This window comes from Lepisosteus platostomus, chromosome 5 (assembly GCF_059453375.1).
Source record: "Lepisosteus platostomus isolate fLepPlt1 chromosome 5, fLepPlt1.hap1, whole genome shotgun sequence".
Classification (NCBI taxonomy): Eukaryota; Metazoa; Chordata; class Actinopteri; order Semionotiformes; family Lepisosteidae; genus Lepisosteus; species Lepisosteus platostomus.
The window spans coordinates 8,225,623-8,242,263 of record NC_142615.1 but is presented as its reverse complement, the minus strand read 5'-3'; the positions used below and the strand labels follow the sequence as shown (position 1 = coordinate 8,242,263).

The 16,641-nt window shown below is 45.6% G+C and overlaps 4 non-coding genes across 4 annotated transcripts; 2 read left to right on the top strand and 2 right to left on the bottom strand.

The window, feature by feature from the left end:
- The first annotated feature begins 224 nt into the window (after positions 1-224).
- Positions 225-296, top strand: trnad-guc (transfer RNA aspartic acid (anticodon GUC)). Its single transcript has one exon. It is a non-coding gene; the product is annotated as a tRNA-Asp (tRNA).
- A 621-nt stretch (positions 297-917) lies between these two features.
- trnav-cac (transfer RNA valine (anticodon CAC)) lies at positions 918-990 on the bottom strand. Its single transcript has one exon. It is a non-coding gene; the product is annotated as a tRNA-Val (tRNA).
- A 694-nt stretch (positions 991-1,684) lies between these two features.
- trnah-gug (transfer RNA histidin (anticodon GUG)) lies at positions 1,685-1,756 on the top strand. Its single transcript has one exon. It is a non-coding gene; the product is annotated as a tRNA-His (tRNA).
- Positions 1,757-2,319: 563 nt separating this feature from the next.
- Positions 2,320-2,392, bottom strand: trnav-aac (transfer RNA valine (anticodon AAC)). The gene has a single exon. It is a non-coding gene; the product is annotated as a tRNA-Val (tRNA).
- Positions 2,393-16,641: the final 14,249 nt, after the last annotated feature.

The following is a 16,641-nucleotide window of genomic DNA, read 5'->3' as shown; positions in this document are numbered from 1 at the left end:
TCTGCTAGGCGGCGCAGTCGTCGTGCACAAAGAACACTTTGAAAAGCGTCAAAGGCAAGTCATTCCGAGTTGGTCGTTTGTGTTTTCCGTTCAGACGCGAAATGCTGAAATGATCTCTCGGCTCCTCGGTTGTCATTTCTGCTCCGTAAAGGGATCACAGCACGCGTCGGCTTCCAGCATGCTGGGTCGGGACACGATGCCGGGGGTTGGAGAGAGTGATGTCTTCCTCGTTAGTATAGTGGCAAGTATCCCCGCCTGTCACGCGGGAGACCGGGGTTCGATTCCCCGACGGGGAGTAGCTTTTCTTTCACCTCCTTAGAGAAATGACTGCCTTTCACTTCTCTGTTTTCTTTCACAGCGTCGTGCACCTTTTCATTGCTCCCCCTTTCAGAGCCTCCGCACGGCACACGACTCGACATCAGGAAGCACATTGAAGTGAAAGCAGGAAGCGCTGCGACATGCACTGTGCAGATCCCGCCACACTAAGAGGTGAGTGGGTCTGTTCGATGCACAAAGAACGCTTTGAGAAGCGTCAAAGGCAAGTCATTCCGAGTTGGTCGTTTGTGTTTTCCGTTCAGACGCGAAATGCTGAAATGATCTCTCGGCTCCTCGGTTGTCATTTCTGCTCCGTAAAGGAATCACAGCACGCGTCGGCTTCCAGCACGGTGGGTCGGGACACGATGCCGGGGGTCGGAGAGAGCGATGTCTTCCTCGTTAGTATAGGACCTGTCACCTGTCCCCACCTGTCACGCGGGAGACTGGGGTACATCAGGACGCGCCTTGAAGTGAAAGCAGGATGCGCTGTGACATGCACTGTGCAGATCCCGCCACACTAAGAGGTGGGTCCAGTGGGTCTGTTCGATCACAGCGCTAGGCGAATCCCCAATCCCCTTTTGTGCCTGGCGACAAAAGATGTCTGTTTCCGCCCGGTTTCGAACCGGGGACCTTTCGCGTGTGAGGCGAACGTGATAACCACTACACTACGGAAACGGTGGTAAGGCGTGCCCAGCGGCCCAGCGCTGAGCTTCGCCAATGCGATTCAGCTGCTTCCAGTGCCTTTATTGGAGTGCGCTGATGGACCGTGCTCTCTCTCCAGAGACCAGCACGCCTGTCATGGACGGAGCAGGAAAGGCGGCACCACATTCTACAGCCCTCTCCACGCAATCGACGAAATCGGGCTACTGAAGTGGAGAAAATCGCCTCTCCAGAAAGTGCAAATATCATCTTGGAGACTATAAATCCTATTGCCGAAGGTCAGCCCTGTCTACCAGAGTAACCCTCCCACAGCGATGATCAGCTCGTCTCACACGCGAGAAGTTTCGGTTGGAAACAAGCGCCCCCTCTTTATGCACGTTTTGCACGTTCGAGTAGTTTTAATGCGGCTCTTTCGTACACGGTGCTGATCTTTTGGAAAGCAGGAGGCAAAACCGAGTCGAACCGCCTGGGTGAAAACCAGGAACCCTAACCGCTAGACTATATGGCAGCGAACAACCATGCTGTTCCCGGCATCATGCAAGCAAACTACATAAATATGAGAAAACACGCAAGAGAGTTGTCACTCAGAGTGTCAAAGGGTCGATGTATACTGGGGCTCAGTTGAAATGCAACGTCAGGACTTTTCCGAATTATGTCACACGAAGAGAGCACAGCCCTTTCCGCCCTGCCGCGTGTGTCTCGGTAACTCGCTGTGATCGTATAGTGGTCAGTACTTTGCGTTGTGGCCGCAACAACCCCGGTTCGAATCCGGGTCACGGCAGAATAGGGGCGTCTGCTTTTACTACTCGCACAAATGAAGGCAAAAAAAAAGCCAATCGATGTGAACGAACGGCGCTTTACAGAGGAGTACTGCCCGACTGGATCGTTGATGAACGACAGAGGCCACTCCGACCTCTTCTCGGTTTTCTTTAATGACTTACTAAGGATCTTCTTCACATTCGCCCATGCAGGGGAAGCCAGTTACACCAAAGCAAACGCAGGAAAGTGCATTTCAAGCAGAGACCAGGAGGGACTTGTTTACACCGAGAGTGGGCGGAGAATGGAACAATGCGCCCAGCCCTGTTTCTGGAGCCGATTCTTGATGAGCTCTTGGGCTCACTAAGAGGCCCCCGCTGGATCCTAATCTTTCTGTTGTTCTTGCAGGTCCTGCGCTGCTTTTGAGCCGACAGAGCTCGTCCTGGTCTGTCGGCACAGCCCAATTGCAAATGATCGGCTCCGCGTACAGAAGGAACGTGCGTTTGGTACAAGAGTGCACGAAGGCACCGGAAGAAATGAGCGGTCGCTCAAGACCTCTGTGAAGTACAGGAGCGTGCAAAACGAGGCTGTTTCCACCCGGTCTCGAACCGGGGACCTTTCGCGTGTTAGGCGAACGTGATAGCCGCTACACTACGGAAACCTGAAGGGACCGTTGCTGGTGTCTCGCTTGCGTTTCGGGCTGAGAAAGGGACGCGTCACTTTAGGCAGGGGGCGCTGGAGAGAGGAACAAAGGGCGCGATGAAACAAAATACCGAAACCCGGGATCTTTAGATCTTCAGTCTAACGCTCTCCCAACTGAGCTATTTCGGCGGTGCGCAAAGCCCACAGCCACCTGCTCCAGCCTTCCTGTGTTGTGGCATGAGCGCACCAAGAGTAGCGGGAGAGTGTTGCAGGAACGTCACTCAGAAGGAAAGCCACCCAGCTGCGCCCTCTGAGCTCTGTCCAGCTTATCTTCCTCGCATGGACTCCTGCCTGCGACGGGCAGGAAACAATAAGCAAGAACAGAACGACACCCCATGGGTGTCTCATGACCGCACCTTAGGTTGTGACAAGTGCAGGTGTGAGGGGTTGCCGGGATACTTTGGAGCAGAGTTTGGGCGGAGGGGGGGCGGGAAAGCAGACAAAGAGGTGACACCTCAAGATCTGCACCATCACAGCTCTCCGCCGCCCCAGGCTTCCGCTCGATAAGCTACTGGACACACCCGCCCCTCCTCACACAGACCGTGGAAAAGCCCCCGAGTGGGAGGGCTCTCTCTTCCTCCCAGGAGCTCTTGGACACGACGCACAGACAGGGCGCGGGGAGCCGCAGCCTGCAAACACGGCTCCAGGCAGGACTCCACTCCGCAGGAGCCGCAGAGCAGAGGAGATGAGGGCAGCTTAGCTCCTGTGCAGAGACCTGAGCTGTTGTTGCTGTGGATGCTGTCTTTTCTGCACTCGGGGTAGGACATCAGGAAGCACATTGAAGCGCTGCGACATGCACTGTACAGATCCCGCCACTACTGGGCCCGATTTCCCCGGATCGAAACCGGGCGGAAACAGGCCCGTTTCGTTTGTTGCCACGCACACTGTTTAGGGATTCGCCTAGCGCTGTGATCGAACAGACCCACTCACCTCTTAGTGTGGCGGGTCTGCACAGTGGATGTCGCAGCGCATCCTGCTTTCACTTCAATGCATGTCCTGATGAACCCTGGTCTCCCGGGTGACAGGTGGGGATACTTGCCACTATACTAACGAGGAAGACATCGCTCTCTGCTTAGTGTGCAAAACACTTACTTGCAGCATTGTGGGTGCTGTGGTTTAAATGCTATTGGTTTGTGAACAGAATACCCCTATCCCAGTACATTGTGCCACATTAAATAAACACACGAGAAAAAGAGATTCAGAACGCAAAGCTGTGTCAGTGTTCTGTGTAAAAAATCGGTTTGAACATCATGGGAGCTGTGTTTAATAAGCTGCTGAGTAAAGAATATTTTAATCTTCTTGCTGTCAGTAGTATTTTGCATATAGTTGACTCTTACCTGAATGAAAACAGGACGTAAAGGAAGGGTTTCAGAATTCAGACAAAGCTTTATTCCCGTGCTTACAGTCTGGGTAATTGGAGACTGCACAGTTATGCTTCCTATGGTCATATACGGGTTTTTCGCATGAAGCCGTATTGAACAGTATTTCTCGCGTTGTGAACTTGTGTATACAGCGGTCCCCCGGGTTCCAGTTAGTGCGTAATTACTCATCGATGAAAAACCGGAGGTTTAAAAAAAGATAATTAGCTCACTGATACTTTGATGTAGAGGCTGTGGAAATATCCACGTCGTGGTCTTTAAAATGCATTTGGTTTGAAGGCGTTCTGTGCTTCCGTTGCGAAGATATGGACAAAAGAATATTCGTGCTTGGTCCAAAAAAATGTAATATAAACGAAAAAGTAAAGGCTGAGAAAGCATTCACAATGTATTTTATGCACAAAGCAAGTATTCTCGCGATTCTAAGAGGTTTCGTGTAAACGCTACAGGCGTGCCAAAATCGTTTTCGAACTTCAAGCTAACTTTACCCCGGTCTGGTACCATAGGTCACGTACAGTAGCTTAAAATCCCAATCATGTTTTTTTTCCTATCTTGTGGTACATAACGTACCATTTCGGACTATCACAAAGGGCTTGATTTCGTTAAATGCATGTATTCATTTCCTTTCTGGAAAACTTGTATTTCAAGAAATTCACACAGCTTGCGAGAAATTAAATTCAATTCTTGATTATCAGTGCAGAAGAAATATTGCCAGCTGGCAAAAAAATATTTTTTTTTAACCGGAAAGTTGTGATGTGAGACACGAATCCACCATTCCGTCTGTGTGGCGCATTCGGTTGTTAACTGAAAAGTCGGTGGTTTGAGTCCACCAAAGGACGGGTTTCTGTTGCGATGTAAACATTGTCTTCGCAAAGGTCGATTGGATTTCTCAGCGAAACTTTTACCATTTTAATATTTGCAGGAAATGCGAGTGCTTAACACGTGTCAGAATCACCGGGAAATGTCCAGTTACTGTATGCCCAACATCGCAACTCCCCAGAAAACCATATTCACCCAAGAAAAGAGTTGAAGGATCTGATGAGGTTAGTTATGAAAGTTATGAAAGGAAGTTGATGTGGAGCTGTTAGCCGTAAAAACTCCTTAATGTCCTTAATGTCTTTGATGTCATCAGCGATAAACTGCATTCAGCAAAGATAAAAAGAAAATTATCTTTGCTTACTGCCCTGTCTTTCGGACACCTGAAGAAGGCTCCACAGCCGAAACATTGTGATTCTTTTCTTCTCTTTTCAGCTGGAATAGTCCTTTACTTGTTCCTTTGCAGCCTACGCATGCTGACGCAGCTACCCACCCGATATCTAACATTCTATAATCACAACTATGAATGTCCACTTTGGGTATTTTTTCCATGATTATTTATTATTATTATTTATTCTGTCATTGAAGCATATTTTATGTCATACTGAAGTGTCATAATCACTGAAAAAATATTTTTTTTCATTTAGAAAGTAAGAAAATGATAAATCACTAGGAATTGCATTTAGCCTGTTCTGATCTAGATTTTCTATATACTTTAACATGCCATGTTCACAATGTCACAACTCATAAATGAAACAGTGAAGTGTTGTAATTACAAATGTACATAGTGCCGGGACATTGAGATGTTTTGGTAATGAGTAAGGAGGGACATGCAATGTTCACAGGGTCAAATTTATAAAACGCTACAGTAAAATTTCTTGTATTTCGGGATTATGAGAGCCTGTTACATTTTGTCTCACACCTCAGTGTCAGAATTTTGAGACATTTTTATAACCAGGGGTAGGTTCATAGCAATAAGCAGAAAGTGTGATCATCCTTTGCTCATCCTCGGTTAACCATATATTCTCATATGTCATGTTCTGAATGTCCCATTTAAAACTGCTACATTAAAATTAAGACTTTTTATGATCAGAAGGCAAGGTTGTGGTAAATATGCATAAAGTGCAAGTGAACTTATGTTTTGCCTTTGTCTTGTTATTGTGAGTTTTGAAAATTGGTTTTCGATTTTCTGAAATGTGTTTCACACAAAAATGCAATTTGGATGGTCACTACTTATATATTCCCCTTAATTGAGGATATGTACAGTAATCCATCCCGATTAGTACTTTTAAAAATTACTGTAGAGAGCCATCAGAAAGGGAATGAAAACTTGCATTAAACAAAATCAAGCTGCATGTAATCATCCATAGTGATACATTTTGTAAGACAAGACAGGAAGAAAGACACTGGTGGGATTTGAACGCAGAATCTCCTGTTTAATAGGAAAACCCTTTAACCAAATCAGCCAAGATGCTGTCAGAGTATTAACATCATGTCTGCATCAGTGATTACAGCTGACTATCGCTGGAGGACAGTTCACTGTGAACAAGTCAGCCTGCATAATGAGGGGGAAGAGACTGACCTCTGTGATGCACTATAGAGTTACACTAACCTTCTATCCAACTGTTCTATGCTGCATTCTACCCTAGTGGTAAATATTGGTTTCCGTGCGTGTAATATTCCTTTTTTTGTCAAATATTATCAAGCACAAATTTTGCTGTTGAAAATAAGCCTAGTGGTTTTCAATGTTGTGATCCTTTTCCCCCAGTGTCACCCAAATTGATACATTGTGCTTTGGCAATTCTTCAGGCTATATTTTTTAGAGGAGCTCAGTTGAATTAGTTTGCGTATATATAGTATTTATTTTCCCCTTAATCCTTTAAAACATATTACATTTTCAAAACATTGTATCTTTCTTCCTACTAATTGTAGCGGCAATGCTTGTTAATAAGACAGAATTAAGTGTTGCTGTGCTTTCCCAAATGAGGCCCCATCTCTCTCTTCAAGCTATTCATGCAGGCTGATTTAAAGATGTTTTCTTTTGATAAGGGACAGCTCCCAAATGGGGATGCATTTAGCTAAGCCTAGCTATCATGATCAATGGGCATCCATTGGCGCCTATCTGTCTAGGGAGTGCCAGATGAACATCTGGACTGCATTCCTAAGTGTCAGGAGTAAGTGACTCATATCTCATCTTGATCAACCAATCAGGGACTGGTAGGGCTGAGTAACCCACGTGGGATTCTGATGCCCATGGAACTTTCAGCCAATGAACAAGCTGAAGTTCCTCCAGGTAAAAACAGGCAACACAGAGCTCCAAGACTATTCCAAAGGGAATTCAAAGGAGAATTCCAGGGGTGTGAGACAATTCCAGGGTGGGACGGCCCAGGAGCAGAAAGGCTCCCAAGGGCAGGACATTCTCGCAGCACGCCTCCTGACCATTCTGAGACTCAGCCCGGACAACCACGGAATGGCCAGTGTGTCTGAGTGCCAGAACTTTCCTTTGTTCTAAGAGTCTAGAGCGGAGGTTGCCAGAGAGTAACCAGCAGCAGGCCTCGTGAACAGGTCGGAGCTGTGGACAGCTGAACCACTATTCAGAACTAGCTCTTCATCAGGAACGAAACGGTCCTCTTCCTGACTTGCTGGGACTCACAGTCATCTTTTCTCCTGTGTGCAAACTTTGCTAGTTAAAGCCAACACTAACTAGCCGGTCAGTGAGCATCAGCAGTGCACCGTCGCAAGCAGCACAGCACAGCCTGGCCCCTAGCCAGACAGCACGGATTGGACAGCAACAGCCTGCAACTGTTTCTTTGTGCCCGCAGGAGATCTGAATCCCCAGTGATTGGATGAGTATTCAACTTCAATGCATTACAGCTTGAGAATTCAATTGTTATCCCAACCAGTTGATATTAATTTAATTCCTAAGAGTTATGTTCTTGTTTTGAGTATCTAATGTAGAAGTTGTAACCAAGTTCAATTACAAAATGGTCTAAATGAATGATATATACTGTATGGGTGACAGGGCCTTCTGCTGTTATGCCCCCAACCTCTGGAACTCACTACCCAAGGATAGCAGAGTCACCTTGCCTAAACTAAAATTCAGATTCAACACCTTGTTCTGTAGAAGAGCCTTTACTTAACTGGTTCTATTCTTCACCCCTCTGCTTCTACTTTTCTCCTCAGTCTATTGGAATTGTTTTATCCTGTGTATTTTAATTGGCATTCTATCACGTGCTTTGAGAAGCCACCTTCAGAACCATTATATAAAATAGTTTGTTCTAAATCCTTGAAACTTTAACAGGGCACTGCAGTAGGGCTAAAAATTGACAGCCTTAGTGGGCCATCATGATTTGTGCAAATTATAGGTTGTCACAAAGGAAAACTAGGATTCACTTGAAATCCATGACACGGGACACTGAAACAGGGGAGAGGCTTTGTGTAGTAAGCAGTCAGTCTCAATCTACACAGTCTGTGCTGCTGATAGAGGTGGTTGTGAACACCTGTCTTCTGGATCAAGTGCTGGGACCTCCAGTCTCAATCCTAGTACTTCTCATGACTGTCCACTACCACTGCTGTGAAACCAACACCCATAACACAAGACCTCCGAGATTCTAACTGCACCATTATTCACTGATGTTCACACACCAGTATTGTTCCTCTGCTAAGGAAGGAAGGCCTACTTTACACCAAGCCCCTGTTGACAATTCCTTCCTTGTGTTTATTTTAGTCAGTTTGTGCAGCCCAGAGTAGGACACCAGATCTCGCTCTTACTGGGCACTACAGTAGCAACTCACTCCATAACCACTACCCCTCTAGGAAACGGGAGGATTTCCAGTATATTGAACACCTCTCTCTCCCCCAGTAAAAAAAAGTCACAATGACCTGCCAAAGGAATAGTGCGGCCATCTGCCCCAGTACAATGCTTTATTACTCCAGCCATTTTCAGTCCTCATTGGCAGCAATACAGGAAGCATTCTTGAAAGTGGAACCCCCACAAATACAGTACTTCAATTTATTAATGGGTCTCACTTCCCTTGAATCTCTCCAACCCATCCAAACCATAAAGAAACAAGGGCAGGCAGAAGGGTCTTTCACAGCTTTATTGAAATGTTGCCATTACAAGGCGAGTGGAGGCAGGAGAGTCACAAGGGCCAGGCTGGTGCCTTCATTCAAGCACTTGGGGAGGAAGAAGGAGAACAATCCAGCTGAACTGCAGGACACCCACCCCTACAGGAGCTCCTCCTGCCAGACCCTACCTGTCCACTGGCCAACATCTCCAAAGTCCTCTGCTCCCTCCACATCCTCACTGGTGCTCTGAGGGTCTCCCTCCTCATCCTCAGTCCAGTCAGCTCCCACATCCAGAGGAGCTTCTACTGGTGCCACAGCCACCCAACTGCTGGTCACCAGGCTCCTGGTACCTGTGGACAAGCAGCACCCAGGAGTGAGGGATCTCCTATACCCAGAGACCTACAGTCTACTTATCTAAACAGTCCCTTTTTCCAGCACGGGATCATTCCTTAGTTGTCCAAGCATGGTTGTCTCTTGGGCAGAGATGCATCCACAAGGGATAGAGAACCAGACCCACCTTCATTCCGGCTGCCAGCACACCTGGACTCACAGCAGGCACAGACCTCATGGTCACCATACAGCTCCTCCCACCTGGAGGAGAGGAGCCATGTCCCAGAGCACCCTCAGCAGGCTCCTTGCAGAAGTACCTCTTAGCCTCCGTTTTAGGTGCAGGACTTGGTCCCTGGTGTTGCTTTAGCAGGAGCCACAGCCATGACACAGTGCATGTACAGCTCAGTCACTTCATGCTGCAAGAGGGAAGGTCACAGCACTAAGGGATCAAGGCCAATAGAGGGACAGAGAAGGACCTTCTGCCATCAGTGAAGGCAAGCTGGCAGCTCTAGGCACTACAGCTGCCACAGTCTGGTTCACATCTAGATCATGGATGTGAAAGCAGACCATGGATCAGTAGAGCAAGAAGGCTGAGCAGCCTTTGAGAGCAGTACCTTCCTGGACAGCTTCTTCTGGAAGAGGAAGGCATCAATTGTGAAGCGGAGCACATCCTCCTGCTTGGAGGGGACAAACCTGGACAGGCAGCCATCTGCCTTGCTGTCCACCATGCACCCGAGGACAAGGATGAACCCCTGCAGGCTCTCAGGGCTCCTGCCCACCTCCCCTCCAAGAAGGGGCCGTACCCCAAGTTGTCGATCACAGGGAAACGGGGCTGCGAGTGCTGGTCTGGTTTCTCCGTTACGTAACACGAGTGGATGTACAGCCTCTGCTCCGCTGTGGCAAAGTAAGCAGTGGCCTGGAAGTACATGGGCTGACCCAGGAAGTACTCATCCTTAGGAGAGAGCCGGACCCAGTGGGCTGGAGAGAGAGAGAGGCAGCATTACACCTGCACACAGCACCCCCTGCAGGCAGGAGGAGCCACTCGCTCAAGGAGCTTACAGTTGGTGGTGAGCAGCACAAAGCTGTGCTTGTTCTTCAGGTCCTTCTCCTGGCCCACGTGGGGACATAGCCAACCTTGTAGGAGTAGTGGAACCTGCAGGACAGAGGGGATGAGGGGCTTCTGGACACTTTCCCAGCAGCTTCTCAGCAGCGGCAGAGCCCTGCCTACCTGTTGTAGGAGCACTTGACCGGCACAAGAAGGGAATGAAGCGATGCACAGGTGCACTGGAGGAGGGCGGGGCATAGCGGAGAGTGTTGGAGTACACCAGGCAGCCCTGGACAACCTGCAAGGTCACAGAGGAAGGGGTATTCCCAGGAAAGGCAACCCCGACACTGGCCCTACAGCTCACATGGATACACTGCCTGTAGATGAAGACCCGTTTACCAATCGCTCGGTACCGCACTCGTGAAGCCCGTAGATGAAGTAGAAGTAACTGCGTGTGGTTCGGCTGACGCTGCAGTTGCCCAAGGTCACCTCCGATGGCCGACAGCTGAAGCCGAACAGGAGCCGACTGACCCTCACGTACATCCTGCTGGAGTCGCACCACACAGCCACTCCTCGGGTGCCCCCGATGGCCGGGCGAGCCGGCTGCCGCCCTCGCTGGGGAGGAAACAGGACGCTCTTGATGTAGGCGGGTAAGGGGCGGCTGCCGGCTTCATCTTCTCCTTGTCGAAGTAGGGCGAGTACGCGTCTCTGGACACGGGAAGGCGGCGGAAGTCTGAGCCAAGGACTGCGAGTCGTTCTCGCTTGCAGACAGGTCTTCGGAGGGCGCATCTGCCAGGTTCAAGTCCTCCAACTGGGCTGCGACTTCAGGAGCCGGGAGGTCGGCCTGGAGCGCCAATTCCCGAGAGTCCCAGCCAGCCGGCCCGGCGGAGACCAGTGCGGGGAGCCCGGCCCCTGTGTACAGGCACAGCATAAAGAGAAACGAGCGCATCGCCAAATTAACGTCCCGTTCAAATGCTACAGGAGTAAAATAAGTAAACCACAAAACTGTGTTGAAGCAAGAAAGCATAAAATGTGAACGCGGTGACTAGGTTTTTATACTGGCAGGACCTGCTACCGCACACCTGATCACACTACCGCTCAATCAACACAATCAATTACATACAGAGACCCGGATTGTTCTCAGCGTCTAATTAGAACCTGATTCCAGTCTGAGGCGGGACTCCGTGAAGCCGCCTGAACACTTTCCCGTGTGTATCTGACCCCAGCAGAGTTCCACGCAATTTCGACAGAATTAAATCACCCACACGTGTAAAATTTGCTCAGATTAATTTATTGTTCAATTAGTTTCTAATTTCCGAGGAAAGTGTGTTAAACTCGCTGTCAGACAGAGTACGGAACATGCGACACGTCCGTCCACACTTTCCTTTATCGTGGGGGCTGTTCTATCAACATGTACCGCAATGAAAATAATTTTACTATTTTTCACGTGTAATTGCATGTCATATTAAAATGTGTAATACAAGCATTTCTTTGCTTCCCAGTAAAGAAATACTGATCAGCTTTTGACATGATCTGATAATAATTTGTCTGATTTTCCAGAGATTGCTTTTGCTTCGCAGCACTGAGAACCAATGGAAGCCCGTTTCAGCCAGGGAGTAAAAAAAACGCACTATGGTATCTCAGAATTGTGACTTAGAATCATAGAATTGCGACATAAAAACTCAGAATTTTGACTTTATCTCTCACATTTGCGACTTCGAAAAGCCCATATTTCATTGTCTGTCCTTTTGTTATTGTAACGAATTCGGATTCTAGGGCTTGTGCCCTCGCCGCTCCTACCCTACTTCGTGCCTCACTGTATTGGCTCAAACCCAGGTCTTGCTAGCTAGAACCCGAATCCGTTACAATAACAAAAGGACAGACAATGAAATATGGGCTATTTCGAAGTTGCAAATGTGAGATATAAAGTCGGAGTTCTGAGTTACTAAGTCGCAATTCTGAGTTATTTAGTCGGAATTCTGCGATACCATAGCGCGTTTTTTGTAACTCCCTGGCGGAAACGGGCTTTCATACATTTCAATTAGTCTGATCAGTGCAGGACAAGTTAATGTAGAATCATTACTATGTCTGTCTCTTGTTTGTATATAAATGAATGTCTTTGACAACTTAATGTTAGTTTTTAATTTAGTTTTACGATGTAGGTCATGTGTTAACATATGCACGAGCATACGAAATGTCTCACTCCTGATTCAGCTCATGCTCCATAGGAGAGAAGAGATTCCTCCTGCTTCTCGTACAATCATATCAGAACAGAAGCCCGTGTCGCCCAGCTCTGATTCAAGAGCGACTCGTATCTTCAGCCCTTTTTTTATTCGTGATCCTAATTTTCTTTAGTTATGATCAATATTGAACTTTTTCTAAATAAAACGACAATAATCAAACATGCAGGCAGACTTTTAAAAAGTATTAGGAGCTGACAGGGTGCCCCTTTGGAATAGTTGTCAGAAAATGTGAGAAAAGGAAAGGTACGTAAGCTCTCACACACAGCATTAGAGATTGGCATCTGATGAAAAAAAAAAACTACCTGTCTCCCCGGCATTTAACGGTGCTGTTGTTTTGATTTTACATATTGTTAGCATTTTAATGAATTGTTAAAAGATTGATACACAAATCGCTAAATAAGAAAACGTAAAAACCCTAGCTGTAAGCAATTGGCCATTCATATTCCTGAATTTTAAATCCCTGTGTTTTTCTGTATCCGAATGCCTGGTGCAGCTAATTTGAAAGCAGAGTCTACCATTTACAGAAGCGTTTTGTTGCCACCAAGGAAAAAAAAAATCCTGAGTTTACAGGAGTAAAGAGGAAACAAATGCAAACACCGTTTAGAAAAAACACACACGTCTCAGGCCTTAACCATGACAAGGATAGGATTTGAACCTAGACGAACAGAGCACAATGAATTAGCAATCCAAAAAGTGACTCCTGTTTAATTTTCTTTTCGCTTGCTCGATTTGTAGTACGCTCCTAAATCCTTACAACCGATAAACAAAACGGCTTCATGTGCCACAGCATTGTGCTGCAGGTACGGTTTGCACCGTGTATTAGGCGAACCCGAATTAAATATTTCAAATATGTGAAGAATTACATGAAACCTGAAAAAAGATCACAGCCAATGTCAGCAATTCAGAGCCTGTAGGCAGCTTCAACAGAACAAAACGATCTGAAGCCGCAATAATTTCATAGAGTGTATTGTGACACTCTAACCACGTTGTTGCTATTACTGCTACTTCTGCTGCCGTTGCTTTAAACTCTACTCAGCGGGCAAGTAAAGTTGTACAAAGAATAGACTACTTTGAGCCGTCCAAATTCCATTATGTGAATTTAAGCTTTTTTTTTTTATTAATAACAGCATTAGTAATACAATGCGTGCTCAGAAACCTTACTTATTAGCTTATGAAGCAATAGTGTTTCGACAATTTGCGGTCTTCAAAAAGTAAACGCTGAAGTTTTTATACTTCCTTGTGAGCAGATCACCTTTGATTTAGAAAAGGAAAACTTACTCCCCTGTTGCTTTCATTGCAATATCTGAATCGAGACCCAAGCGCTAAGAAAGCTGAAAAACGCAGAAGTCATAAACCCGATTTTAATTTAGACACACATTTTCTAATGCAGCCTTCATTACAAGACAGTCTATTTCTCGAAAGCGTGTTATGTAAAAAAGAGAAAAACGAAAATATATGGATGACAATATTTAAAAGCTTAAGATTTTACTTTTGAGAAACTGTCATTTTATGTATCTAGACGCTTTTCAACCACTGCTTTTAGAACTTTGCTGTGCTTCCTGAATCATTTTCAGCGTTATAAACTGGGTGTGGAAGTAGCGATCACTTTGTAGAGCAGTTGATAGACTGGAGCTGTTCAGACTACTCTTGTTATTTCTCAAATGCTTCCATCATTTTTCTTTCAGGCTTGGACGCGAGTGTGTACATGTGTTTGGTTTTCGTTTCACTGATTCCCATTGAAGATTTGTGAATTAACAAGGAAAGAATCAGTTGCCTCGGAAAGCAGAAGGTTTGGTTCTCAACGATCTTGAAGACACGCCCATGTAGAGCAGCGTGTGATGATTCGTACTATAAAAGACCAAGTGCTCAAAGTGACGTCTGTGTTTGCCGTTGAAACTTTTCATCTCGGGCGCACTTTTAGAAAGCAAAGATAGAGCAGTTGTGTTGAATCACACTACGACAGCTGTCAGCAGAGTGGCGCAGCAGAAGCGTGCTGGGCCCATAACCCAGAGGTCGATGTATCGGAACCATCCATTGCTATACACACCGTCAGTCTAATGAAGTGAATTTAAACTGATCTTTTTCTCTCGTGTATGTGCAAGCTTCACACTTACTGTATTCGTTAATCTTTACCAATAGCAGATGCCCAAATGTATCTTTGGTTGTTCTGCGATCCTTCATAGTTTCTTCAATTCCTTCAAATGAACATCCATATCAAAGCAATTATATATATATATTACAATTAAGGTACATATTAAAAATATCAACGCACATTTCTATAATGCTCATTTAATAATGATTGTCATGGATTGTCAAGTTCTCCAACAAATCTGTGTTCTAATTTTAAAATATTTTTGCTAAGGATACAACGGGTGTATAAATGAATTCTCCCAACAGCCAGTTAAAGAAAAATTCCACACGTGAGGATGGTTTTCTTGGACATTGACTTAGGTACTGAATTGTTTACTTGTTTTAGTTGCACACAGGTAAAACATGAAGATTTCCTGCAACATTCAAGAGGGTTTGCGAAGAAATCCCTTCAATTTTTAGCGGAGATTATGTTTACATCATCACAATCTGAAGCACGTCCCTGAGTGCGTTTGACCCACCAGCCCTTTGTTTAACAGCTGCAGAGGGACACATTCCCGTTGCTTTTCACAAATCACTGGCATTCTTTTGCAGCATTTCTTCTGTCCTGAGAAGCAAGATTTGTATTTTATCTTTCAGAAGTTGTATGAATTTCTTGAAGTTCAAAAACAACTTGTTCCTGAAAAGAAATGAACACTTGCTTCAAAGTAAATCAAGACGTATGTGTCTCTTGCTGTGTGTGCTCTTATCTGTCCATCTCTCGCTCCTCTTCTCTCTGGCAGTCTGTGTAGAGTATCTGAAGGGGATGTAACACCACTTGGAAAAGAAGAAAAATTCTCAGGAAAAATTCTCAGGAAAATTCTCAGGCAGAATAAAAAATCATTATTCTTTTCTCAGTCAGATTCATTGCTCAGACTCACACTCAGACAGGATCTCAACTCCGTACTGCTCTCTATCCTCACAATCCAGAACCAGAAGATATTCAGACAATCAGTGCTGCTACATGAACAATATCAGACAGAACAGCCTGGACTCATGTCACATTTCCCCCTTTTATCCTTCCTCCCAGCCCTCTTAGAGACATAGAAGAGCCCCTGGTTCTCCTCTCTGTGAACTGGGCTCAGGGGTCACTGATCTGGCAGTTGTGGGCTCTGTTCCAGGTCGAAAGCAAGAAGGTTCTATTAACGCTTTCCAGGACTTCCAGCCCTTCAGTATTACTTTCTTTACTGTATGTCAGCCTCCCAAAATGTTTATAAATGTTTTATAACACACTTGAGTGTGGAATTATCTTATTATTTATATATAGTATTTATGTAATAAACACCAGTAGTGACAATATGATCAGTATATTGATTATTTGTAGCCGATTGTCCGATGGTCGTGTCTACAATAGTGACCATTTGACCAGTCTGTAGCTCTGGGCAGTGGGATTCAGATCACACAGAAGACCTGTCTGTGTGTGATTCCACACCAGCCCTGGGATTCAGCTACTCTCACAAATGTCTCACAGACTGTCTTATAAATTTACAATTAGATGAAGTCATGTAACAGTTTTACAGATAATTTAAATAATCAGACAGCAGTTTTGGCAGTGGATACATCTCCACATGGGGGAAAGGGACAGTAAAATAGTAAGGAAAATACAAAAGAAGAAACTGAAATATATGCGCTCACTGTAAAGTACGAAGAGGTGGTCAGACAAGCAAAACAGCTTTGCGGATAATGTGAAGTGACATTGTTTTGTGTCAATCAGCTCACGGATTCAGCTTCATGTGCCTTAAGCTGTGCATGCCTTCATGAAGACTCTCTTTAAGATGATTGCACCTTTCATTGTCAAATCGCCTTCTTTGGATACAAAACTTGCACCAATACTAAGAGAAAGGATGAGGAATGGCTTTTATCAAGCGATTGCAGTGTTTGTTTGACTGAGGATCCTTGTGTGCTGAACTGGCCTCTGGAGAAGTGTAGTGCAGTAAAACAGAAGGTTTGTGTTACTCAAGATTGTTACAGAACAGAACAATACAATTACAATACTTTTGTGAGAGTAAATATTACTGGTGCATCACAGTTCTTATAATGGTGAAAACAGGAGCACCTTCTCTACATTTTTGACTGAAGTATTTAAACGGAAAGAAATACTATCACTATGCAATTCATAAATGCAATTGAGCTCCTATAAAAGTTCTAGTCTGATGAAACAATGTATAGAATTAGGTGACAATATCGGAATTCATTCAAATGC